We start from the raw sequence: 26,426 nt of genomic DNA, 5'->3' as shown, positions 1-26,426 counted from the left end.
TCAAAGCTCATATAGTCTATTTTTTTACAGATACACTCAAAACCCCTAGAGCAATAGACATGTTTTTAATGACTCAAAAAGTAGAAACTGCCAATTTATTTTTTCTCAAATAATTAAATCTTTAATTAATTTCACATATAGTTAGTAATAAGCATCATCCTAGTTTTGAACTTTCAAGTATTCCTCAGTTTGCTCTTAGCATGCTTCTGTACTTACTGGTGCTACTTAAGTCTCATGCTAAGTTTCAGAATAGCTCTCAAACTTTCACTTCTTAAAAAAATAAACACATTCCAAATGATGTGGGGAACTGTTGAGTCAAGAGATACAAATTACATGAAACCATAAAGTGGCATAATTGAGCAAAGCAATTTTGGTGAGAAACTAAAAAGGAGGGGGAAATCATGTAAATGTGATTTTTTCTAATTAGAAACAATGAGTAACCAAATCAAATTATACAATGAGGATTTGATTTAGATCCCTGGAGGAAAGCAACACATGCATTTGCATTCATCTCCAGTTTTTTTCTTTTCTCTTAATACTTCTCAATGTTGTCTTAGACCCTTAATTTTTAGTAAGATCAGTGTTTGTACAGATCTCTAGAATAGTTCTGTATATGTAGGCTGACATTCTAGTGAAGATTAATAGTCTTTCAAGATATTCATCAAAAACTGCCAGGATGCGAGGAAAGGTGCTATACTAGGTGATATAAAGTGACATAAAGAAAGCACAAACTTTTTCCAAATCCACTGTCCAGAGGTCCTACATAAACTACAAAACTGAGATGTACTCTAATACTTGGTCCTAGATTTATGATAATGGGCTACGTAATCTTTAATAAATTATTTATCAATTTCCAAAAGTCCTTCTCCATAAAATTAAGGTGTGTGTGATCTAGTGATCTAGTGAAAGTTGCTCAGTCGTGTCCAACTTTTTATGACCCCACAGACTATACAGTCCATGGAGTTCTCCAGGCCAGAATACTGGAGTGGGTAGCCGTTCCCTTCTCCAGGGAATCTTCCCAACTAGGGGTCAAACCCAGGTCTCCCACGTTGCAGGCAGATTCTTTACCAGCTGAGCCACCAGGGAACAGATTAAGGTGTGTGTGTGTGTGTGTGGTGGGGGGTATAAATTTGACAAAATTTAAGCAAACTATATTGAGTAGTTAAGTTGGTCAGGTTTTTGGAGGAGAGACAGGTTATATACTTAGAGTTCTGACAAAGTAGGGCCACAATATAGATGAATAGAATAGGATGGGATGGAATGGAATGGGATGGAATTCAATGAATTTGTCTAGAATTTTATAAATACAAATAACTAAGAATTGTTCACAATGTATATATACAGTCCTACCTCATTTTTTTGTGTGTGCTTCACAAAGATCTTGAGTTTTACAAATAGAAGGTTGTGGCAAGTCCACCTCAAGCAAGTCTATTGGTGCCATTTTTCCAACAGCAGACGCCCAGTTCATTTCTGTGTCACATTCTGATAATTCTCACATTTCAAACTTTTTCCTTATTATTATATTTGTTAGAATGATCTCTGATCAGTGATCTTTGATGCCACTATTATAATTATTTTGTAGCTACATGAACCACCCCCATATAATACTGCTGCTGCTGCTGCTATGTCGCCTCAGTCGAGTCCAACTCTGTGCGGCCCTATGGACAGCAGCCCACCAGGCTCTTCCATCCACAGGATTCTCCAGGCAAAAATACTGGAGTGGGCTGCCATTTCCTTCTCCATCATATAATACAACAAACAGTAAATACCAGGCATGTTCTGATGCTCCACTGACTAGCCATTCCTTCACCTCTCCCCCTCTCCTTAGGTCTCTCTACTCCCTGATATAGAACAATGTTGAAACTGGGCTAACTGCCAGCCCTACACTGGCCTCTAAGTGTTCAGATGAAAGAAAGAGTTTCACATATCTAACCTTAAATCAAAAGCTACCAATGACTAACCTTAGTTAAAAAAAAAAAAAAAAAAAGCACGTTGAAAGCTGCTGCTGCTGCTAAGTCACTTCAGTCGTGTCTGACTCTGTGCGACCGCATAGATGGCAGTCCACCAGGCTCCCCTGTCCTTGGGATTCTCCAGGCAAGAACACTGGAGTGGGTTGCCATTTCCTTCTCCAATGCATGAAAGTGGAAAGTGAAAGTGAAGTTGCTCAGTCGTGTCCAACTCTTAGCGACCCCGTGGACTGCAGCCTACCAGGTTCCTCTGCCCGTGGGATTTTCCAGGCAAGAGTACTGGAGTGGGGTGCCATTGCCTTCTCCTGTTGAAAGCTAAGAGAGGCCAAAAGCTAGACCTTTTGTACCAGTTAGTCAAGTTGTGAATGTGAAGAAAAAGTTATTGAAAGAAATTAAAAGTGCTACTCCAGTATAAACACATGAAAGATAAGTGAAACATCTTGTTGATAAACAGGAAGATTAGTGGTCTGGATAGAAGATCAAAGCAGACACAACATTTCTTTAAGCTGCAGCTTACCTAATTCAGAGCAAGGCCCTAACTCTCTTCAAGTCAAGAAAGGCTAAGAGAGTTGAGGAATCTGCAGAACAAAAGTCTGAAGCTAGCAGAGGTTGTTTCATAAGGTTTAAGAAAAGAAGCTATCTTCATGACATAAAAGTGAAAGGTGAAATACTTGAAACTTATGATATTATCAATCAACTATACCTCAATTAAAAAAATAAATAAATAAAATGAAGGTGAAGCATCCAGTACTGATGCAAAAGCTATAGTAAGTTGTCCAGAATATCTGGTTAAAATAATTCATGAAGACAGGTATAATGAAACACAGATTTTTAATGTAGATAAAATAGCTTTCTATTGGAAAAAGATGTCATATAGGACTTTCATCTCTAGAGAAGAGAAGTCAGTGCCTGGCTTCAAAGGACAGACTTATTCTCTTGTTAGGGGCTCACATAGCTGGTGATTGTATGTTGAAGCCAATGCTCATTGACCCTTCCAAGAGTCCTAGGGCACTTAAGCATTGTGCTAAATGTGCTCTGCTTGTGCTCTATAAATAGAATAACAAAGTCTGAATGACAGCACCGCTGTTTACAATATGGCTTACTGAGTATTAAGCCCACTGCTGAGACCTACTGCTCAGGAAAAAACAAAAACAAAAACAAAACTTTACTGCTCATTGTCTGTGCTCTAGAGCCCACAGCTGCTGAGTCCATGTGTGGCAACTACTGAATTCTGCACAAGAAAAGCCACTGCAACAAGAAAGCCACTGAAATAAGGAGTCCATGTACTGCAATGAAGAGTAGCCCTTGCTCACCACAAGTAGTAAAAAGTCCATGCAGCAATGAAGGCCCAGTACAGTCAAAAATAAATAAATAAGTAAAATATATAAATAAATATAAATTTAAAAAGACATCCTCCTATCCCCCACAAACACACCCAACACTTACATAATGACTCAGGCTTTTAATTCCTTCTTAAAACAAAGGTCTAGAATATCTTTGGGTCTAAACTTGCTATGCATTAGGGTTTGCACTGTGTTTCTAGGGGGTTGGAGATTGTTTAGAGTTCAAATTGCACAGTGGCCCTGGAGAGGATCTCATTGATTGACACTGATTGGGGTGATGGTACCTAGAAGTGGTAAGACAGAAAAGCAGCAGCCTTGTCTTACTACAGTACCCAAAAATGGACTCCATAGAACATTTGTGGGATGATTATGGAAACTTGAATAATGGTACCAGTTAAAAATATATATATATATATGTATATATATCATTGCTCATTGACAATGCACCTGGTTGCCTAAGAGCTCTGATGGAGATGCACAACAAGATTAATACTGTTTTCATGCCTGGTAACACAACATCCCTTTTGCAGCCTTTGAACCAAGGTATAACTTTGACTTTCAAGTCATTCTTTTAAAAATACATTTTGTAAGGTTACAGTTGCCATGGACAGTGATTCCTCTGATGGATCTGGAGAAAGGAATTTGAAATCTTCAGGAAACAATTCACCATTCTAGATCCCATATGTTTGATTCATGAGAAGAGTCAAACTCTCAATGTTAGAGTAGTTTGGAAACATTATACACCAACTTTCATGGAAATCTTTTAGGGATTCAAGGCTTCAGTGGAAGAAATAACTGTAGATGTGGTGGAAACAGCAAAAGAACTAGAAGTGCAGCCTGAAGTGTGACTGAACTACTGCAATCTCATGATAAAACTTTAACAGGTAAGAAGTGGTTTCTTGTAGATAAGGAAATAAAGTGATTTCTTCAGACCAAAACTACTCTGATGAAAAGGCTCTGAAGATGGTTGAAATCACAGCAAAAGGTTTAGAATGAAACATCAATGTAGTTAATAAAGCCCTGGCTGGGTTTGAGAAGACTGACTCCTCTTGTGAAAGAAGTTCAGGGGGTAAAGTGCTATCAGACAGCATTGTACACTACTGGAAAATTGTCTGGGAAAGGAAGAGTCAATCCAAGTAGCAAATTTCATTGCTGCCTTATGTAAAAAATTGCCACAGTCACCCCAAGCATCAGGAACCACCACCCTGATCAGCTAGAAGCCTTCAACATGCAGGGAAAACCTTCCACCAGAAAAAAATACCATGACTCACTAAAGCCTCAAATGATGGTTAGCACTTTTGAGCAATAAGGTATTTTTTAATTGCTCATTTTTTTAGGTATAATGCTATGCACACTCAATAGACTACAGTACAGTGTGAACATAACTTTTATATGCACGAGGAAACCAAAATAAAATCGTGTGATTCACTTTATTGCCTTATTTGCTTTATTGCAGAGATCTGGATTTTAACTTGCAGTATCTCTGAGGTACGCTTATAAATTAAGTCATCAAGTTGTATACTTTGAATATCTTACAATATCATTAGTAAATTATCTGCCATCGAAGCTTTAAAAAACTTGGCTGACATAAAAAGCAGATGGGTGGCTTCCAGGGGTTGAGGGGTGGGGGACAGCAATTTCTTAATGGATATGGGATTTCCTTCTGTGCAAGAGAATTAGATATTAGATAGATATCTAATATCCATCTAATATTAGATATCTAATATCTATATAATATTAGATATTCTCTGTTAGAATTAGAGAGAGGTGGCAGTTGGACAACATTGTTAATGTTTGAAATGGCAATGAATTGTTCATTTGTAATGGTTAAATTTATGGTTAAATTTATTAATGAATTTTACCTCAACAAACACTTTAAAAAGAAAGGGGAAAAATAACTGCTTCCATTTCCCTTGATTTTTCAGCTCCACAATTGACACTGAGTTAGAGGAAAGTGAAAGTGAAGTCAAAGTGAAGTCATTCAGTCGTGTCCGACTCTTTGCAACTCCATGGACTGTAGCCCACCAAGCTCCTCAGTCCATGGAATTTTTTAGGCAAGAGTACTGGAGTGGGTTGCCATTTCCTTCTCCAGGGGATCTTCCCGACCCAGGGATCAAACCCGGGTCTCCCGCACTGCAGGCAGCCGCTTTACTGTCTGAGCCACTTCCAGTCAACTTCTTTTGGATGACAAGAACATTAAAAAAAAAAAAAAAGATAAAAAACAAAACACTCAAGGTATTGTTTTAAATTTATCATACATCTAAATTATGTGCAATCCTTTGTTTTCAAATCTTACTTAACAAATTATCCCTATCAGCTTTTTTTCTGATTGTTTTATGGCACTTTTCTCCCTAATTCCTTTTTTTAGACTTAATTCTTTGCCGCTCTTTGAGGTCAATATGCATTCTCTCATCTCAGAGCCTCCATACTCAGTTTCTTCAATGGAATATTCTTACTCCTAGAGAGGCCCTCTTAAACCTCTCTAATCAGTTTTAATCTTTTTATTCTGCTTTACTTTTTCTTTATAGAGTTATCATTCTCTGCCATTATACTGTATGTTTAGTTACTTAATTGCTTATTGTCTGATGCTCCCACTATAATATAAGTTCCTTAATTCAGCACTGCATACAAAGAAAGCTGAAGCATAGCTTTTGTCTTTATAGTACAAGTAGTTGCAGTAGGGGATTCTGATGGATGCAATAATGCCCTCTATAGGATAGTTTCAGATCCAATGACCACGCGTAGGATCAGTAGACCAACTCTGATTGGAGTTAACTACGAAGACTTAGCTTTTATAACTGGTTCATAAGTTGTGTGTAGCAAGTAGAGGCAAATGTTGGGAAAGGGGCATAATGATTAAATGATCTTCAAGTGACCTTCAAGTACCAACTCTGTAATTCTAAAAATTTCATTAAATTAACTTGTTCATTGGCTAAATGATTGTCAGCATGATACTGAATTTGTAAATTACTGGGTATATGCTTGAATAACACCAGACTAGCATTTCTTAGTGACAAATAATATCCTAAAGCTCTTAATTGAAGAATGTTTCTTGATTAAATAAGCTTAAAAGTGCTTTATACTAAGCAAGCCTTTGAAAAGTCAAAATATCCTGTAGCTTATAAAGCTTCTGAAAAGTCTTCCAGCAAGAAAGTATTGTTAATGCTTAAACAATCCACTTTATTTCCTCAGCACACTAATTTTCATCTTCTAAAACAATATCCTCTGGCTTCAGTTTAGAAAGCATGACTCTAGAGAGCATTCTTCTTGAAGGCAGGGGAGTTTTTTTTTTTTTATTAATTGCCTTATAATTCACACCCAGCCCAGTATAGGGAATGAATATAAAAAGGTTGAATGGGTAAATGTTGAAAGAGTTAATAGATTATATTTTTTTTTCCTAGAGTCAAGGACAAATATAAAAAAAAAACAGTTTGGGGGCTATGGAAAGTTGATATATGGATATTAATAATAATATTAATAACATTAAATTTCACATATTTTATGATGAATATTGCATATCTATTGACTTGCATCAGGAGACCATGACAGGTCATTTTTCCAAGCCTTGGGGTTAGACTTCCTGAGATGAAAGGAAAACACCCCCATCCCTAGTAAAAGACTAAGTCTTCAATTGAAGAAAAAAACAAAAGATAGATTTTTAATACAGTAGTCACTTTTCATAAAATTATTTAAGGTTAGCACAGTTTGCTTGGATTTGATTGATAAGATGTATGCTCTAAAGCATCTACTGATTTATAGAGCTGGTACTGAAAGAGGGATGCAGTGTTTATGACTTGTATAATATCCAGGCCTTCATGTTAAATAATATTGTCCCAAATTGGGTTAGATTTCACCAATAAGGCCAGAAAAACTACACTGTGACTACTTATGTTTTCTAGTTTTCTCCTCATTTAAAAAACAAGTAAGGATGAATTCATCATAAGCCACATAGTAATGATATAAACTCAGCAGACTGTGATAGTCTAATATTCTTTAAAAGGACTTGACAGATAAGCAATAGGTAAAGTCTTTCATCTTAGTCATACGACAAATATAAGAAATGGAACTTGAAGTGGTCCATTTTCAGGGTAAAGTAGCTGGTCTTGGGTGGAAAATTATTAACAATGGTTTTCCACTAAGAGCTAACTACTTTTGTCTTGGAAAATTACTGGCAAGCTAGTCTTGCCTAACAGCTTACACCAGAGAGACTCTAAGCTAACAGGAAGTTTGGGAACAGATGAACTAAATCTTCTTGAGAAATGTGGACTTAGGATGGAAAGGGAAAAGAAAGAATATCGTATGAGCCTTAGGCAACATCTGGGAAGACTGTAACCACACAGCACTCAGCCTGAGGAACTGGGGAGAGATCTGCATGCCACGGAATAAAAGTGCTTGCTGTAGCTGCCCCGGGTATGCCTGCCCGGTAGGGTGTTTTTAAGAAGAAAGCCATAGGATAGGTTTCACACTCTCCCTCTGTCATCTCCTTACCTAATATAATTCATCATGGCTCAAGGTCAGCATCCAGCATTTGAAAAGCAAAAATGGTTCCTTTTTTCTTTTCCTTATCATGTTTTCTTTGTTTGGAGTAGAAGTGAAGATGCCAAGTTTATTTTTTAAATTACTCAAGTCAAAAACTCTAGTCATGGGAGACTTCTCTCACATCCTATGAGATTCATTAACAAATTCTGTTGCCACTACCTTCAGAACACATACACAGTTTGAAAACATGGCAAATTCTGCTGCTTTCATCCAGGTTCAACAGCCATCATTGGTCCTCTGGTAATTACAATAGCCCTCTAAATGCTTACCCGTTTGTTCACCCTGTTTCTGCTTGATTCTATTCTCAGTCTAACTCAACTCTTGTAGGGCCTTCCTTATATGTCATTGCAAACATTTTAGTTTTTAACTTGTGTGACATAGGATGCCCTTGGCTTGTTTTGAGGCGAGATGGGCCATTACACAGGTTCTTTTCTGTGCTCAGAGCATCTCAGGTGTCTCCCACTTTACAGCTATGTCATATACTCCCTTCTTTTAGAACACTCCTTCTCCACATAAGGGAAGGGCTGGCTCCCTCAGCTACACAGGTGTATACTCAAACGTACTCTTCCTCTGTGTGGCCTCCTTGGCTACCATTTTTAAAAATTATACCCTCCCTTCATCCTGCCAGGCAATTGCCACACTTCCTCCTTCACTCCATAGCATGTATTGCCATCTAGCACTCTATACAATTTGCCTATTTATTTTCTTTACTTTTTATCCCTTTCCCTTCAGAAGGTAAATGTTATGAAAGCAGAAATATTTTTTTTTCTTTTGGTCGCTGAAGTATCCACATATACATCACTTAGAAGAGGGCATAATACATAGAAAAGCCTCCTGATAAATATTTATTTTAATAAAGATGGATAAACCAACTGACTTCAAACAGAATAGCAGTTGCTATACTTTCTTGGATCAGAATTCATCCAGAGCCTAATTTTTATCTTTCTTTAAAAAAATTAATAAAATACATAGCCTTAGGAGTGATTCATTTATCTTTTATAGGTAGGGGATTATCATATACTTGCCAGGTGTCAAATTCCAGATGCCACACTATAAATCATATGGCAACTTAAAAATCCCATGACTCCTAGTCTATGCCTTCATCTACCAGAGAACTGAAGGGAATAAAATCTTAATAAACCTCACCAAGTTGAACTGTATGGCATTAATTTAATAGTTTTAATTTAAAGCAATACATTATTAGGAATAACTGCCAAAATTAGCAAGCAACAGAATACACAGGGTGGCAGGACTTTGAACTAGAAAATGTTTAAGTTTCTCTTAGAACAGAGAGAAAGAATAGGGCTTCCTTCGGCACTACAGAAATCAATTTGTAAAAGACAAAGTGCACACAAAAAAACTTGTCACACGTAAGGATACAACTTGGTCCCCCCATGTGCATGGTCATAGGTTTAAACGGTATATGCCCATTGCCTTGCTATATATACTATACACATATATATGTTTATACATATCCACATAAATACATTAAATATATGTGTAATATTGTTGTTATTGTTTTTGTTTAGTTGCTGAGGCATGTCGGCCTTCTTGGTGACCCCAGGAACTGTACCCCAACAGGCTCTGCTCTTCATGGGATTTCCCAGAAAGAATACTGGAGTGGATTGCCATTTCCTTATCCAGGGGAATCTTCCTAATCCAAGGATTGAATCTGCATCTCTGGCATTGGCAGGTGGATTTTTTACCATTGAACCACCAAAATCGTTTGTTAGAATTTCACTTGGCTAACTTTTAACTAAAAAACCTTAACACAAATAAGCCACCTGTAAACAGTCTTGATTTGCAGTATCCATTAAAACATGGACCCAATTGTATGGATAAACACAAGACCTGAACTATAGGAAAGAATTCTGTTTAAGACAGAATTCTTAACTGCAATGAAAATGGGCAGAGGCAATAAGATGAGACCGCAGCGAGAAGGGATTTAGGTTGGAACCCAAACAACTTGCTGAATAAGGGACTGGTTTCATGAAAGTGAGCACTGAGAGATTATGGAAGCTTATCTTTTGAAGAGTACCATGAAACAGTACAACTTCCAAGCTTTATATTTTCACCTTGGGTATTTTTGTGGGCATTTAAGAATAGTCCAGATCGTGAAGAAGACGAAACCATTTATAAAATAGGAACAATGTGGTTTAATGGTTAAAAATAGTGAAATCACCATAAGACCAGATTTCTTAGGACAGAAGTCAAATTGCTTCCCAACATTTCCAAGAGAAGTGAAGGATGCTCAGTTGTGTCCACCTCTTTGTGACCCCATGGACTATATAGTCCATGAAATTCTCCAGGCCAGAATACTGGAGTGGGTAGCCTTTCCCTTCTCCAGGGGATCTTCCCAACCCAGGTCCCCCACATTGCAGGCGGCTTCTTTACCAGAAGAGCCACAAGAGAAGCCCAAGAATACTGGAGTGGGTAGCCTATCCTTTTTCCAGTGGATCTTCCCAACCCAGGAATAGAACCAGGGTCTCCTGCATTACAGGCCAGATTCTTTACCAACTGAGCTATCAGGGAACCCTTAACATTTCCAAAGTCATTGAATAACAATGACAAGGAAGAAGCTTTGGAACTTTCATTAGGGATGGTTGTCCAAGGTAAAATCATTTCCAACTCTCCTATCATCTCCAAATGCATAGAAATACTAGATAATCTTTTTAATAAAATATATGTTCAAGCCTGAGAGTAGTCATTAGAATTATACAAAATCTAAGTATAAACTGGAAAGTCACAGATAGAGCAAGCATAAGTAATGGACTGCAAAAGAAATCAAATCAGTCAATCCTAAAGGAAATCAACCCTGAAGATTCATTGGAAGGACTGATGCTGAAGCTGAAGCTCTAATATTTTGGCCACCTGATGCAAAGAGCTGATTCACTGGAAAAGACCCTGATGATGAGAAAAATTGAGGGCAGGAGGAGAAATGAGTGGCACAGGATGATATGGTTAGATAGCATCATTGACTCAGTGGGCAAGAATCTGTTCAAACTCTGAGAGAATGTGAAGGACAGGGAAGCCTGGTATGCTTCGGTCCATGGGCTCACAGTCAGATATGAATTAGTGAATAAACAACAACAAAATATTTAAGCTGTAAAGCTCTAGTCCCAAACAAAAGTGTTCTGAAGTTATTCATATTAGATTTTAGAGATATATATTATCTTTATACTGAGCTTAAAACTGCTTCATACTAGAATCTGCCATTCATCTTTCTGTCTTTTATAGTCACATTAAAATATTTAACTTTTTCCACACAAAGGTATCCTCAGAAAACATTAAAACAATTGATCAACCCAATTGTCATACTTTTAAAGAAATTCTGCAACTTAAACATCTTTTTTTCTTTTCACTGTTCCTCCCGAGTGATCATCTCTCAACTCTGTGTCTGTCTATTGCGTTCTGCCATTTGTCAATGTTGTTCAAGTCTGTCGTCCCAGCTGGAAGCCAGTTTTCCAAGTGTGGTAGGAACCCCTCAGAGTAAAGGACAGCCAGACTAGCCCCTTCCCTACTCTGGAAACCATATTTTAAAGAATACAAGGAAAAACTGCATTTGTTTACTTTTCAGTTCAGTTCAGTTGCTCAGTTGTGTCCGACTCTTTGCTACCCCATGAATTGCAGCATGCCAGGCCTCCCTATCCATCACCAACTCCCGGAGTTCACTCAGACTCATGTCCATCGAGTCAGTGATGCCATCCAGCCATCTCATCCTCTGTCATCCCCTTCTCCTCCTGCCCTCAATCCCTCCCAGCATCAGAGTCTTTTCCAATGAGTCAACTCTTCGCATGAGGTGGCCAAAGTACTGGAGTTTCAGCTTAAGCATCATTCCTTCCAAAGAAATCCCAGGGCTGATCTCCTTCAGAATGGACTGGTTGGATCTCCTTGCCATCCAAGGGACTCTCAAGAGTCTTCTCCAACACTACAGTTCAAAAGCATCATTTCTTTGGCGCTCAGCCTTCTTCACAGTCCAACTCTCACATCCATACATGACCACAGGAAAAACCATAGCCTTGACTAGACGGACCTTTGTCGGCAAAGTAATATCTCTGCTTTTGAATATGCTATCTAGGTTGGTCATAACTTTCCTTCCAAGGAGTAAGTGTCTTTTAATTTCATGGCTGCAGTCATCATCTGCAGTGATTTTGGAGCCCCCCAAAAAATAAAGTCTGACACTGTTTCCACTGTTTCCCCATCTATTTCCCATGAAGTGATGGGACCAGATGCCATGATCTTTGTTTTCTGGATGCTGAGCTTTAAGCCAACTTTTTCACTCTCCACTTTCACTTTCATCAAGAGGCTTTTTAGTTCCTCTTCACTTTCTGCCATAAGGGTGGTGTCATCTGCATGTTTATTTTTAGCTATGTCAATTTATTAACTCTTTTGTTAATTGAGTTTTTAAATGAAAAACTATTTTTACACTTATCATTTACAATGTATCTGATTGAAAGCAATGTTTCAAAGGTAAGTGCACACAGGTATTAAACACTGACAGAAAGATCTATGTTTGAATCCCTTCTCTGTTTACTAGTTCTGTGACCCTGTTATTTAGCTTTTTAAAGCCTCAACCATGTAAGAAAAGTGTATAATGATTGGTTACAAAGCTCAAGTTACTTGATTTTGGCAAAGTACCTATCACAATGCCATCACACTCAAAGAAAACATTTCTTGCTTTATTTTGAACAACTATTTATAATTCTTTCTTGACCCAAATTAAAAACTTCTTTTCAAGAAAATATAATCAGCTAGAGAGTGATTACTGTTTTATACTGTATCATAGGTCATCCTTGGTGTTTTCTTATCTCCTGAGAATCATATGTACACAGAAAGACCTTTTTTCTTTTTTGTAAGTAGCCAGGTACACACTTAACTACATCATTAAAAAAAAGCAAAAATAAAAATTGTCCAGTGACTCAGAGATTTTCAGTACACCATAAAGAACTGAACTATGTTTATGATCATTGAACTGTTATTCATCTATTAATCTCTGTGACAAACTACTTTCTGAAATTGGTGCCTTTTTGAAATATGGAACATCTCTTTAATTTGTCTATTCATGAAAAGAGTGCAAATTAGGTGAAACTAAGTTTTAAAATTGGGTTCTAGAAAATAATTAGCTTTAAATTTCTGATCTGCTATGCTTTTCCCCCTTATAACATCAAGCAAATGCTTAAGCTTTAATTTCTTATTCTGTAAAATGGGAACAATATTATCTCTACCCCACAGTTTTTATAAGGATTAAAAGAGAGTATACCTGAAATGTGCCTAGCACAGTGTTTTACATATAGTAAGCATCTATAAGTAACTGTTTTAATTCTGTATGTTTTCTTTTTTTTTAGCTTCATCGACTTCTTTAGTATCATTTACCTTAATCCACAAAATACTTTTTTGATGTTATCAAAATAAAACTATTTTTTATTCTCATTCTTATTCATAAATAGAATATGAAAAACAATAATTGGAGGCAATTGGAAAACAAATAATTTTGATATGAGAATATTATACATGAAAAGACATAGTTGGTATTATTTATTTTCTTTCTTGATTACATATGTGATTTTCATCCTGTCCCTGATATCTCAGTTGGTAAAGAATCCTCCTGCAATGAAGGAGACCCTGCTTCGATTTCTTGGTTGGGAAGATCTGCTGGCAAAGGGATAGGCTACCCACTCCAGTATTCTTGGGCTTCCCTTGTGGCTCAGCTGGTAAAAAATCCACCTGCAATGCAGGAGACCTGGGTTCTATCCCTGGGTTAGGAAGACCCTGTGGAAGGGAAAGACTACCCACTCCAGTATTTTGGTCTAGAGAGTTCCATGGGATGTATAGGTTATTGGTTCCCAAAGAATCAGACACTACTGGGCGACTTTCACTTTCATGCTGTCACAGATCAAGTAGAACCACAGTTTATATTTTAAAATATGGATTTGTGTTCATTTTGTTTCTTATCTCAAATAATATTTAGAAAGGAAGTGTCTTTTCTTGCAAATTTGTCAACAGTCCTTCTCTGATATGTAAAGTGTTAAGTGTTAGTTGCTCAGTCGTGTCTGACTCTTCACAACCCCATGGACTGTAGCCTACCAGGCTCCTCGGTCCATACGTAAAGACATTTCTAAATTCAGAGCACTTTATTTTTTTGAAAATCACCATTTCTCCAAAGGAGGTTTACACCTTCAATTTTAGTGAGTGTTTAGAAGAATCTATCTTGAAGAGAGAAGATGTAAACTTTCCTGACAGAGTGTCTGAGAGTCAATAGTCATGAAAAGAAGCTGGTTCCTACTTGGCTCCTTTTAGAAAGTATTTGGAAGAAGATGAAATGTGCTATAAAACTTAGGGTTAACTTATAATGGGAAAAGAACCTAGAGAACTACATTTGGAATCTTGCTGCTACTGTAAGTCACTTCAGTTGTGTCCGACTCTGTGCAACCCCATAGACGGCAGCCCACCAGGCTCCCCCGTCCCTGGGATTCTCCAGGCAAGAACACTGGAGTGGGTTGCCCTTTCCTTCTCCAATGCATGAAAGTGAAAAGTGAAAGTGAAGTCGCTCAGTCACATCTGACCCTCAGCGACCCCATGGACTGCAGCCTTCCAGGCTCCTCTGTCCATGGGATTTTCCAGGCAAGAGTACTGGAGTGGGGTGCCATTGCCTTCTCCTTTGGAATCTTAGCAATCTCCAAAAAATTTGAACTGTAGAATGCAGAGCATTCTTTCTTAACAGTGCATGTTGATGAAATGAGCCCCAAAGAAGAAAAGATATCACCTACTTTAAAAGAGAAATGAAAACTGTTTTCAACTGTCATAAAACTCTTGTCAGATATGTAGACTGCAATTAACCTGATATATGTACAGAAGAATTGTTATAAAAGGTGTGATTATGCTGTGGATGAGTTATGTTGTTTAGCTCATCGTGAAAACATCAAAATTAAATTTATAACAGCACATATATTATTTGGTACTCCATAATTTATTACCTAGTATTTATAAAATTTATAACTAAGAGTCAACCAACAAATGATATTTTTCTGTTTCATAAAAATCCATCTCTTTAACATATAAAAACTATTTGGCACCTGGAGAGAGAAAGGGAATGAAATGAGAGGATAAACACAGGTTTTCTTTCAGGATGGAGTAGTTCTACATTTTATAGCAATGAAAACAAGAGGCTCCTGATAAGGTTCTTCATCATTAATCTTCATCTCCTTACTGGCACATGATCCATATATACAGGGGTGAGTTTGCAGGCTTTGTGGCATGTATAACATTGAATTTCTCAAGGAAATAACTTTTTGGTATATTCTGCTGCTGCTGCTGCTAAGTCGCTTCAGTCGTGTCCGACTCTGTGTGACCCCATAGACGGCGGCCCACCATGCTCCCCCATCCCTGGGATTCTCCAGACAAGAACAGTGGAGTGGGTTGCCATTTCCTTCTCCAATGCATGAAAGTGAAAAGTGAAAGGGAAGTCACTCAGTCATGTCCGACTCTTTGCGACCCCATGGACTGCAGCCCACCAGGCTCCTCTGTCCATGGGATTCTCCAGGCAAAAGCACCGGAGTGGGGTGCCATTGCCCTCTCCATTTTGGTATATATATATGTCTTAATCTCTGTAATAGAATATTTCTAAATTAATTCTTATAATTGTTTTCTGAGCTTCAGTGGCAAAATAACTAATCTATTTTTTTTAATAAACTGAAATACTCAGCAAAAGGAATTCATAAAAAAAGAAATAAAAGATCATCTGAGTTTGCATGACACAGAGAAGTTCTCCAATCCATTTTCTGCTCAAAGGGGAATGTGGTTCTTTTACAACATAAATGAGATGATGTCTGAGTTATGTTTAAGACCTTTCACTGACTACCCAGAAAAGTGAAAGTTGCTCAGCTGTGTCTGACTCCTTGCAACCCCATGGACTATACAGTCCATGGAATTCTCCAGGCCAGAATACTGAAGTGGGTAGCCTTTCTTTTCTCCGGGGGATCTTCCCAACTCAAGGATTGAACCCAAGTCTCCTGCATTACAGACAGATTTTTTACCAACTGAGCCACAGGGGAAGTCCACCGAGAAAATGATATTCAAATTTACGAAGACTTACAAGATTTCACTTGATCTTTTTATTGTGAATTTTCCCCCAATAGCATCTTAGTTCACTTACCCTACAACTCATTGATCTCTTCATTTCTTAGAACACACCAAGACATCATTTTTGTTTTTTCATCTCCTCAAATTCTGTTTCCTCCGTCCAATTGTAGTATGGCCCACTCTTTACCTCTCTGATTCATTCTCTATATTTGGGTTACAGAATAAATGTAACTTTCACAGAGGAATTCTCTGTTAGTGCTCAGAAATGCCTGGACTTTAGTCCATTCCTAGGCCTATGGAGATCCTCCCCAGCCTTTGTGCAGTTAGGTAGGGTCATGTGACTAGTTTTGGCAATGACATTGAACAGAAATGGCAAATGTCACTTTCAGAATGTCACTTTCAGGCTGGGGCAGTGAAAACCTTTGGCATGATTCTTCAGACTCTCTTCCTTTCAACAGTGAACTGGTTGAGATGTTGGAGCCCTAGGTAGATCACTGAGACACTACAAGAGGAGATGTCTTAGGGGGCTGGCTGGACCATAGCTAGTGTTTTTTGGACAAAAAAATAAACTCTGTTATGTTAGGCTACTGAGATTTGGGGTTATTAGCTATGTTGTTATAACTCTGGCCTGAGCAGAGCATCCCAATTAGATCAGCCATATTATTTTCTCTTACAGCACCTGTCAACAATTTTGTTAAAATTAAATATGTATGCATTTCTTATTAAAAGTCTGCTTTCTCCTCTAGACCAGAGGTTAGCAAATATTTTTGGCAAAGTGACAGATAATAAATATTTTAGGTTTTGTGGGCCTAAGGTCTCTGTGTTAACTACTGAACTCTCATTTCAGTGTGAAAGCTGTCACGATATGTAAATGAATTGGTGTGTCTGTGTCCAAACAACTTTATTTATAAAAATAAGTAACGAGTTAGACAGCTTTGGCCTGTGGGCTATATAGTTTGCCAACCATTGCTCTAGATTATCAAATCCACAGAGATAAGGAGTACTTAAAAAAGAAAATTATGATGATATACTTTTCACTTATCAGAGTGCCAGGCACATAGAAAAAAAGCTTGCTGAGAAGAATGAATGGATAAATGAAGTATGCTAACAGCAATCACTGCAAGATCAGGGTGTTTGAAGTTTTCCTAGTGCAGACTGATAAATGTATTAGATGGAAGCTATTTAGAATATCTCCTAATATCAGATTCCAGGCCTGGAGGCTATGGGTGGGTTTTAACCATTGGGTCTAGATTCATCCTTATATTCATCTATAATCCTTTTAGCATAAAGTATAGGTGGATAAATGCATGAACTGTCTAGAATAGGATAGAAAAAAAAAAAAAGGAACAAATACTCTTAATCCTAGAATATATTCAGTCCTAGACTAAATCTTTTAATATAGATTATTGAAGCACATACAAGAAGAATGTGTGAGACTAAAATGCTTTTACATGGCTTATTTTCTCTGACCCAACTATTTCTTTCTTCTTGAAAGTATTGACATTTTCCTCAACCATGCCACTGATGTCACTTTAACTATGCCTAATTTTCCATACATTAATTAAACATATATATGAAATGTGTGTTATGTGCGCTGCTGCTGCTGTTAAGTCGCTTCAGTCGTGTCCGACTCTGTGCGACCCCATAGATGGCAGCCCACCAGGCTCCTCCTTCCCTGGGATTCTCCAGGCAAGAATACTGGAGTGTGTGAAGCACTCTGAAAAATTCACATGCAAGCTCTCATTTAATCCTTACAGAAACCCAAGAGAAAAGACATTTTTAATGCTTACATTTCAAAATAAGGAAATGGAGATTTATAGATTTGAAGGGATTATTCCAACAGCAAAGCCATGGTGTGAATCTAAGCTATTAAAAAAAGATTACTATTTCATAGTGTTTTATGTACACTGTTGATGAAATAAATGCTGAATATGATGATTTTGAAACAGAGAAATATTTTTTGTTTTAATCAAGAAAATGTTTCAATATTATTGATGACTTAAAAGACTTTTTCTAGGTATGTTGATTGACTTCCATATGTGTTCTTGTCTGATATACTGATCTCAACTCCAGCAAATTAGTCAATTCCACATCTGATTTGGTATCAATAAACTATAAGCATAAATAACTCTGCAATTTCTAAAAAAAAAAAAAAAAGATATTACTAGTGCTCTCTTTTTGCAAGTAGAGTGAAACAGTTAAACAGCAATATGGAAGGACAAATTTAATATTCAAGTTTTTCAATGAAAATGAATATTTTAATCATTCCAACTTGATACTATTAATGATACTATTAATGCACGAAAGGCATGGGAGGAAAGAGATTTATTTGAATGCTAATTTTTTTCTGAACATTTAGTTTTATTTTCATAAATATTTGTGAGAATAGATTTGCAGACTTCATTAATTGCTAACGGAGAAATTGCTAGCCACTCTAGCTCCTCCACAATTTTGAGGAATAAAAGGTCATGACCATTTTCCAGATATTATTCATTCTGAATACATCTGCTTATAATTAGTAATAATAGACAATAGTGTCTTTCAAAATTATATGTCACTCTTAACACTTTCCTATTTTAAAAGGTTTGAAAGTTCATAGTATTGGGATTGTGCATAACAAAGACATTAAGAATATTCAAATACCTCAAGTTTCAGTTTATAGAAATTTTGCTCACTATGGTGTCCTAATTCCTTAAAATAAAACTTTCTTCAAAGTTGGGAGGGTTCAAAAGCTTGTAAAGTAAATCTTTCAATGGAATGAATTCTAGAATGGTTTATTTCTGCTTTTTGTGCAAATAAAAGGTTATAGTCTATATATTTTTAAAATTTTTGTTTTGCCTGCCAAAAAATCTTAAATAAATACCCATTATTAACTGTGTTATACATATACACTATTTCTATATTTCTCTATGATAGATATATCATAGATATATAGATAGATAGATGTACTCTATCAAAGAGGACAGAACTAACCTGTAACATTCAAAGAAAAATATTATGTTGTGCAATATAAACAAGAATTTGTAAAACTACTGCAATTCTTAAGTCGGAAGGGCTTCATGATTATCTGTTGAGATTTGATAGGTGACACTCAGAGATTAACAAGAGAGAATCAGTAAGGTCACCATTAAAAAACAATCAAATAGAACTAGGTTGATTTTAGGGCTAAACTGCTACCTGGCAAATTGCTTAAAGTTCTCCATGCCCTTACCTATAAATGGGGCTAGTAACTCTTTCATATGTTATATTTAGGGATGGATATTAGGCTTATATATTCACCATCACATGTTAAAATAAATTTTAGAAAAATTCCTTAGCACAGGATCTAGAATCCAGTGTGATTAGGAAATAGCTATAATTGTTTTTATTCTAGCACTGCCATCATTCTCAACCATAATGATGTCTTGATCTGGATCAACAAACATAGTTACTGAAGTAGAAATGAATAGAAGACTATTTATCCAACTCCTCTTAGTGCTTTTTTCTGATCTATCTTATACAAATTTATGATTTTATGAAATGATACAGCAGAAGCAAACCTAATGAGAGGAGATGAAGTCATTTGGTCCATAAAGGATAGACGGAACTGAAAAAGAATATTGAAGGTGTTCCAGCAGGTGATAAGAGGTGGAGTTGGGAGAGGCAACAGAATTAAATGCTCAGAGAATGAAAGAAGTATCGTGTATAGAGATGATATGCTTTCCTACCTAATTAAGAAAGTTGTTGACTGCAGACAGAAGAGTAGAGAATTCATTAGGTTGGAACTTGCAATTCAGGCATGTTTGGATACGAGGCAGAACAAACAAGGAAGAGGTATCATCACTGGCTTTTAATTAAAACAGTCACATGATAAAAATCACTCCATAATTAGCCTATGTGCAATAAAATTGTTAGAATATGGTATGAGGAGAAAATGAAAAATGCTATCAGACTTTGTGATAAGGGGCTTGTATAGACTTGCAAGGACTCCTTGGACTGCAAGGAGATCAAACCAGTTAATCCTAAAGGAAATCAATCCTGAATATTCATTGGAAGGACTGATGCTGAAGCTGAAGCTCCAATACTTTGGCCACCTTATGTGAAGATCTGACTCATTGGAAAAGAACCTGATGCTGGGAAAGATTGAAAACAGAAGGGAATGACAGAGGATGAGATGGTTGGATGGCATCACTGACTCAATGGACATGAGTTTGAGCAAACTGTGAGTGTGCTACAGTACATGGGGTTGCAAAGAGTCGGACACCATCGAGCAACTGAACAACAAAAGACATGCAAAAATAAAAATAATACTCTTGCTTTACTTTTTAGTATATCTAATATATTGGTGATTAAGGAGAAAAAAAAGAAAGAAACATCTTTTTTTTTTTTTTCCTTGAAACTTACAGAAGGGAAACTAGCCCCTGGTCAAAAAAACAAATGCCTATATTTCACTTTTTTTTTTTCCTCAGTTGCATGAATGAAGCCTCAAGTTTTAGGAAGGGTACAAAAACAGCTCCAAATCAAGTTCAAAGATAAACTAGGCTTCATGCCCTTTTGAGTGCAATCCGCCCATAGAGGATTATTGGACATCTTGGTCGAGACTGAACTTGAACCAGGTTCCAAGGATGAAAGCCCACTGACTAATCTGCTGAGCTACCAAGCCCACTGTTGTGCTGGTTTATAGAAATCCTATTAACTGAGAGATTGAAGGCAAGTAAGATAAGATAGCAAGGTGTTGGGAATCAAGCTTCAGTAGTTTTAACAGAAAAAGTACTTTTGAACCATGCTATTGTAAACATACAGGAATTAAACGCCACACAAATACTCACCTGATGTATGTGTGTGTAACTATATTCGTGGGACTATACATTTTCACAGATTCTATTTTTCATGTATTACATAGTACATAAAAATGTTCAACATATTTAACATGAATATATTTATTATAGGACTCGCGTTGATGAAATCCATTTTTTCTATTCTACCTTATCTAAGGGACAGCAGTAAATATAAGGAAACTACCCTTCTTCTGAAGGAGATCAGCCCTGGGATTTCTTTGGAGGGAATGATGCTAAAGCTGAAACTCCAGTACTTTGGCCACCTCATGCGAAGAGCTGACTCATTGGAAAAGACTCTGATGCTGGGAGGGATTGGGGGCAGGAGGAGCAGGGGGCGACAGAGGATGAGATGGCTGGATGGCATCATTGGCTCGATGGACGTGAGTCTGAGTGAACTCTGGTAGTTGGTGAGGGATAGGGAGGCCTGGTGTGCTGCGATTCATGGGGTCCCAAAGAGTTGGACATGACTGAGCGACTGAACTGAACTGAACCGAACCCTTCTGTACTATCAGTCATAAACAACAGTTTCAGGATCTGTTACAATACTGAATCTTAATTTTATAATTCCCTAACATTTATTTCTCTTCTTGTTCTGAGATTACCTACCACACACTATTTACTAGTGATCATTCCAGTACAACTGGAATGTAGCACTGGTAAATAAGAAAAAAATAAATACAATTTTAAAAATTAAGGATGTAAATCTTAAGAGATTAAAAAGAGTGCAGATATCAAGTATCAAAAATCTGGAACTAGAATGGTCATTTTGCCTCTAAGGAGTTAAGATGGTGGGGATGGGGCAGGCAACACTTGGGAAATGACTAGACCTCTCTGAGCTTTCATTGTCACATTACATCTGATCAAAGAAGAGGATATTCAGACTCCCTTCTAGTATTAAAATATACACATTTAACTATTTCTCTAAATGATTCGATTCTATACAAAGCTTCTTCATGAAATCAGATGAGAATTCTGCTTAGTAAATAACATTGAGCAGGACACTTTTTCTCATTGTTTTTTTCTTTTCAAAATATTGGTGCCTACTATTTACCTGAGTGTGTTGTGGAGAGCTTGTGAAATAAGGGTTGTGAATATACTTTTTGTTTATGAGGCTCTATTAATGATAAATGAAAATAAAATAATCATTACAAATTAAATTATTAGCAAATGACCATAGCAATATTAAGCTGGTAACAGATTTAAAAAAATCTCATTTTATTTAAAAGAGAACTATGTAGGATAAATGCAATTAGTCTGATTCTCCTAGTTTTGAGATAATTTTATTTTCAGTATGACATAAATTAAATATTTGTGACAAGAAGACTCTCCTTTGTCACAAAGATAAGATTCTTAGAAATAGCATGATTTGGGAGTTCTATTGTTGGAAGCAAGCTGATTCTATCAATCTTTTTGGCAAAATAATATTAGCAGAATAAAATAAATTTTAAAAAAGAGTACCAAAATTTTGTAAATTTTATTTCTAAACTATCAGATCAGATCAGATCAGTATAGTTATAGTGAAATGTGGAAACATTGAAAATTTATTGTGAGTTGTTATAATTACCTTAAATGCACAACAGAATTGATGCTTTGTGTACTGCCGTTGAGAATATTTTATTTTCACCCTGTGTTTGAATACTCACACACTAAGACTTACAGGCAAGCAACAATGGGACACACATTCTTCCTGGACTATTGCAATGATCAAGGTATAAAGAATTGGACATTTTACATCTCAAAATTCTAAGAACGTACTAAATATATAGTCTCCGTTCTTCTCGGTATCTATCACCTTTGAACACCAGGAGGAAAATACTCAATTAAGAATAGAAAAGTAAAGCTAAAATAGGCACAGTATGGATACTCTTTCTTAAAATCTTAATTTATAATGATTTGTAAAGGGCTGTTAGGAGGTCAGAGCATCACCTTCTTTCTTGAGGGGGGATTATTGACTGGGAAAGTTCATGAAGGGGTTCTGAAATACCTTTATAAATATATAAATACATATACATGCATACACACACACACACAGTAATTACCTGGATGAATACATAGGCAAAATTCAAGTAGTAAAATTAAGAGTCCCATAATGAAATGCATTGTTATTTATTGTATGGCATAAGAGCAAAATTTAATTTACAGATATTCACTTCATTGTTTTTCATGTGGAGAGCTCATCATTTCTTTTAGTCAATACATCCAACCAGCCTCAAGCACAGTTTGTCCTTGAATCCAACCCCAGAGCTGTGGCTGAACCCCTCTAATCAGAGGAAAAAGTTGGTGCAAATCCACCCTCACAGCAGAGAAGACTTATTGTTTCAAGCTCAGGACTGTTAAGCTCTCAGTCTTGCTCCAGAGTTAGTATCCTGGCCTCCTGTTGCTCATGATACAATATTTAAACTTGTTAATTTTATAAAACATCTTTTATCTGCTGTGAACTTACTTTTCTAGCTTGTTGCCTGTGTCTTTATTATCAACATATACACCATCTAGTAAAATGCTTTACTCATCAACTACTAAATAGAATGCTCATCGTGTGTGCCCTATTTTTTTTTTTTTTTGCTTTATGCATAGAAGACCCTCTTTCTTCAGTTTCTCATTGATGTATACCCCTTCTTCTAGATATTACTTAAAAGTTACCACCTCTTTAAAGTCTTACTATCTTATACTTCTTAGGTCCCCATTTGCTTCATTATCATCTAACATCTCCTTAGACTCATCTTTGTATAGTATTTTCAAATAACGTAAAAATTCTCTGTTTTAATGTCTCTCTGCACATAAATTTAACCCACAGTGCTAGATGTTAAAGCATCACCTTCTTTTTTGGGGGATTATTGACTGGGAAAGTTCATGAAGAGGTCTTCTGAAATACCTTTATCAGATCAGATCAGTCGCTCAGTCATGTCCGACTCTTTGTGACCCCATGAATCGCAGCACGCCAGGCCTCCCTGTCCATCACCAACTCCCAGAGTTCACTCAGACTCATGTCCACTGAGTCAGTGATGCCATCCAGCCATCTCATCCTCTGTCGTCCCCTTCTCCTCCTGCCCCCAATCCCTCCCAGCATGCATACATACACACACACACACACACACACACACACATAGTGATTACCTGAATGCATACATAGGCAAAATTCAAGCAGTAAAATTAAGATTTCCATAACCAAATGCATTGTTATTTATTGTATGGCATAAGAGCAAAATTAAAAAAAAATCACCCTACTAGTTTAATCATTTGAGAGGAGAGATATTTATTCATCTTTTTATTCCCAAAATATATGATGATGGTCAGCACAATGGAGAAATACATAGACCTTGAATAAGTGAATTAATGAATGGGCATGCAGACAGACTCTTTTCCAGGGTGTGGCCTTAGTCTGTCAAGAGAAGAACATTTTTCAGGTAGAGGAAGGCTACTTGACTATAATTAGAGCAATCAGAAGACATAAATGATAGTAGGTAGCAGTCACTTTGCAGATGAGAAAAGAACACACAGACTGATTAAGAATTTTGAATAGAACTTTAAAGCCTGGCAAAATTTCAGCAATTAAGTTCACTGAACAGTTCAGAAAATACCCGCATCCCATATGTCTTCTATTTTCTTTTACACTTCAGATATTTCCCCAAAGGGTAATAAACAATGGGTACATCCCTGAAGAACAATATATATCTATAATTGACTCAAGTATTATTACTTAACATTAAGTGCCAGCTGTACGTAACTTACAAGTAGCAATAACTCTTTGCCCTTGAGAATCTTATGTTGAAAGAAAAAAGCAATGTTAGAGAAGACAAAAATGCAAACGGGAACTCTGGATGTCCTGTTGCTTAACATTTATTGTTCATTTACTGAAATGTATATGAAATGCCTATTACCAGGTCAGCGACCCAGGGAATGAACCCCCATGTCTCCTGCACTGCAGGTAGATTCTTAACCGTCTTGAGCCACCAGTGAAACCCCCAGAACTATCCTAGGATCTGGGCAAAAAATGGTAAGAAAAACAAGACCCATGACATCATGGAGCTCACAATTCAGCAAAAGTGTAAAAAGTAGAAATCACTTTCATTTATGTGGCTTTCCCTGTGCTTAAACATTTTTTCTTGTGTTTATTTAATTCTCATATCAGTCAGATGGAACATAACATTACCATCCCCACATCATAGACAGAGATGAGGCTCAAAATCATTCAGATGATAAAAATTTACTTGTATGATTTTCTCATCTTGATGGGTCAACTTCTGAAGAGGAGGAGACCTGTCTTGTACTTCTGGGTTTCTGTCTCAGTATTCGGTGCAGTGTTGGGAACATAGCAGGGTGTTTCAGTCAGTTTAGTCACTCAGTCATGTCCGACTCTTTGTGTCCCCATAGACTGCAGCACAGCAGGCTTCTTTATCCATCACCAACTCCTGGAGCTTGCTCAAACTCAGGTCCATTGAGTCAGTGATGCCATCCAATCATTTCATTCTCTGTCATCCCCTTGTCCTCCTGCCTTCGATCTTTCCCAGAATCAGGGTCTTTTCAAATGAGTCAGTTCTTTGCATCAAGTGGCCAAAGTATTGGAGTTTCAGCTTCATCATCAGTCCTTCCTATCAATATTCAGGACTGATTTCCTTTAGGATGGACTGGTTGGATCTTCTTGCAGTCCAAGGGACTCTCAAGAGTCTTATCCAACACCACAATTCAAAAGCATCAGTTCTTTGGTGCTCAGCTTTCTTTATAGTCCAACTCTCACAACCATACATGACTACTGGAAAAACCATAGCTTTGACTAGATGGACCTTTGCTGGAAAAGTAATGTCTCTGATTTTGAATATGCTGTCTATGTTGCTCATAGCTTTTCTTCCAAGGAGTCTTTTAAGTTCATGGCTCAGTCACCATCTGCAATGATTTTGGAGCCCAAGAACATAAAGTCTGTCACTGTTTCCATTGTTTTGCCATCTATTTGCCATGAAGTGATGGGACTGGATGTCATGATCTTAGTTTTCTGAATGTTGTTTATTGTGTTACATTTACTGTGATGGGATGTGATCTACAACTCTTTTCCTGTTCTTTAGTAGCAGGAATGATGCTAAAGCTGAAACTCCAGTACTTTGGCCACCTCATGCGAAGGGTTGACTCATTGGAAAAGACTCCGATGCTGGGAGGGATTGGGGGCAGGAGGAGAAGGGGACGACAGAGGATGAGATGGCTGTATGGCATCACTGACTCGATGGACGTGAGTCTGAGTGGATTCCGGGAGTTGGTGATGGACAGGAAGGCCTGGTGTGCTGCGATTCATGGGGTCGCAAAGAGTCGGACACGACTGAGCGACTGATCTGATCTGATCTGATCTGAGTAGCAGGAAAGGGAGGAACACTTCTTTCTTGTGTAGGAGATATATAGCCATACTAAATTCTGTGTTTAATCTATCATTGTGTGATTGGCCACTGAACATTAGAGTAGTTGGCACATGGCCTGGCTTTGGCCAAATCCACCAAAATTATTAACCATCTATATAGTGTGACTGCCCATGCTCGCTCACATACCTGTAGACCCAGTTTACTATTTTGTAGTGTCTGCATGCTTTGCTTCTAATAACTTATGCTAGCAACAGTTTGGAGGGAGTTTATAGGCCCCAACTAATCCTTAGCCAGTGACTAACTACTGCAAACCAGATGAGGCTATAACTGTGCCTAAAA

At 37.2% G+C, this 26,426-nt stretch overlaps 1 long non-coding RNA gene across 1 annotated transcript in view; it reads right to left on the bottom strand.

The window, feature by feature from the left end:
- Positions 1-26,426, bottom strand: part of LOC129637952 (uncharacterized) — a 478,487-nt gene that overhangs the window by 335,610 nt on the left and 116,451 nt on the right. The gene's annotated exons all lie outside the window — the stretch shown is intronic.

The sequence above is a fragment of the Bubalus kerabau genome, chromosome 1 (assembly GCF_029407905.1).
Source record: "Bubalus kerabau isolate K-KA32 ecotype Philippines breed swamp buffalo chromosome 1, PCC_UOA_SB_1v2, whole genome shotgun sequence".
Taxonomy (NCBI): Eukaryota; Metazoa; Chordata; class Mammalia; order Artiodactyla; family Bovidae; genus Bubalus; species Bubalus kerabau.
Note: the sequence above shows the minus strand (reverse complement) of the source record. Positions and strands in the feature narration are given on the sequence as shown.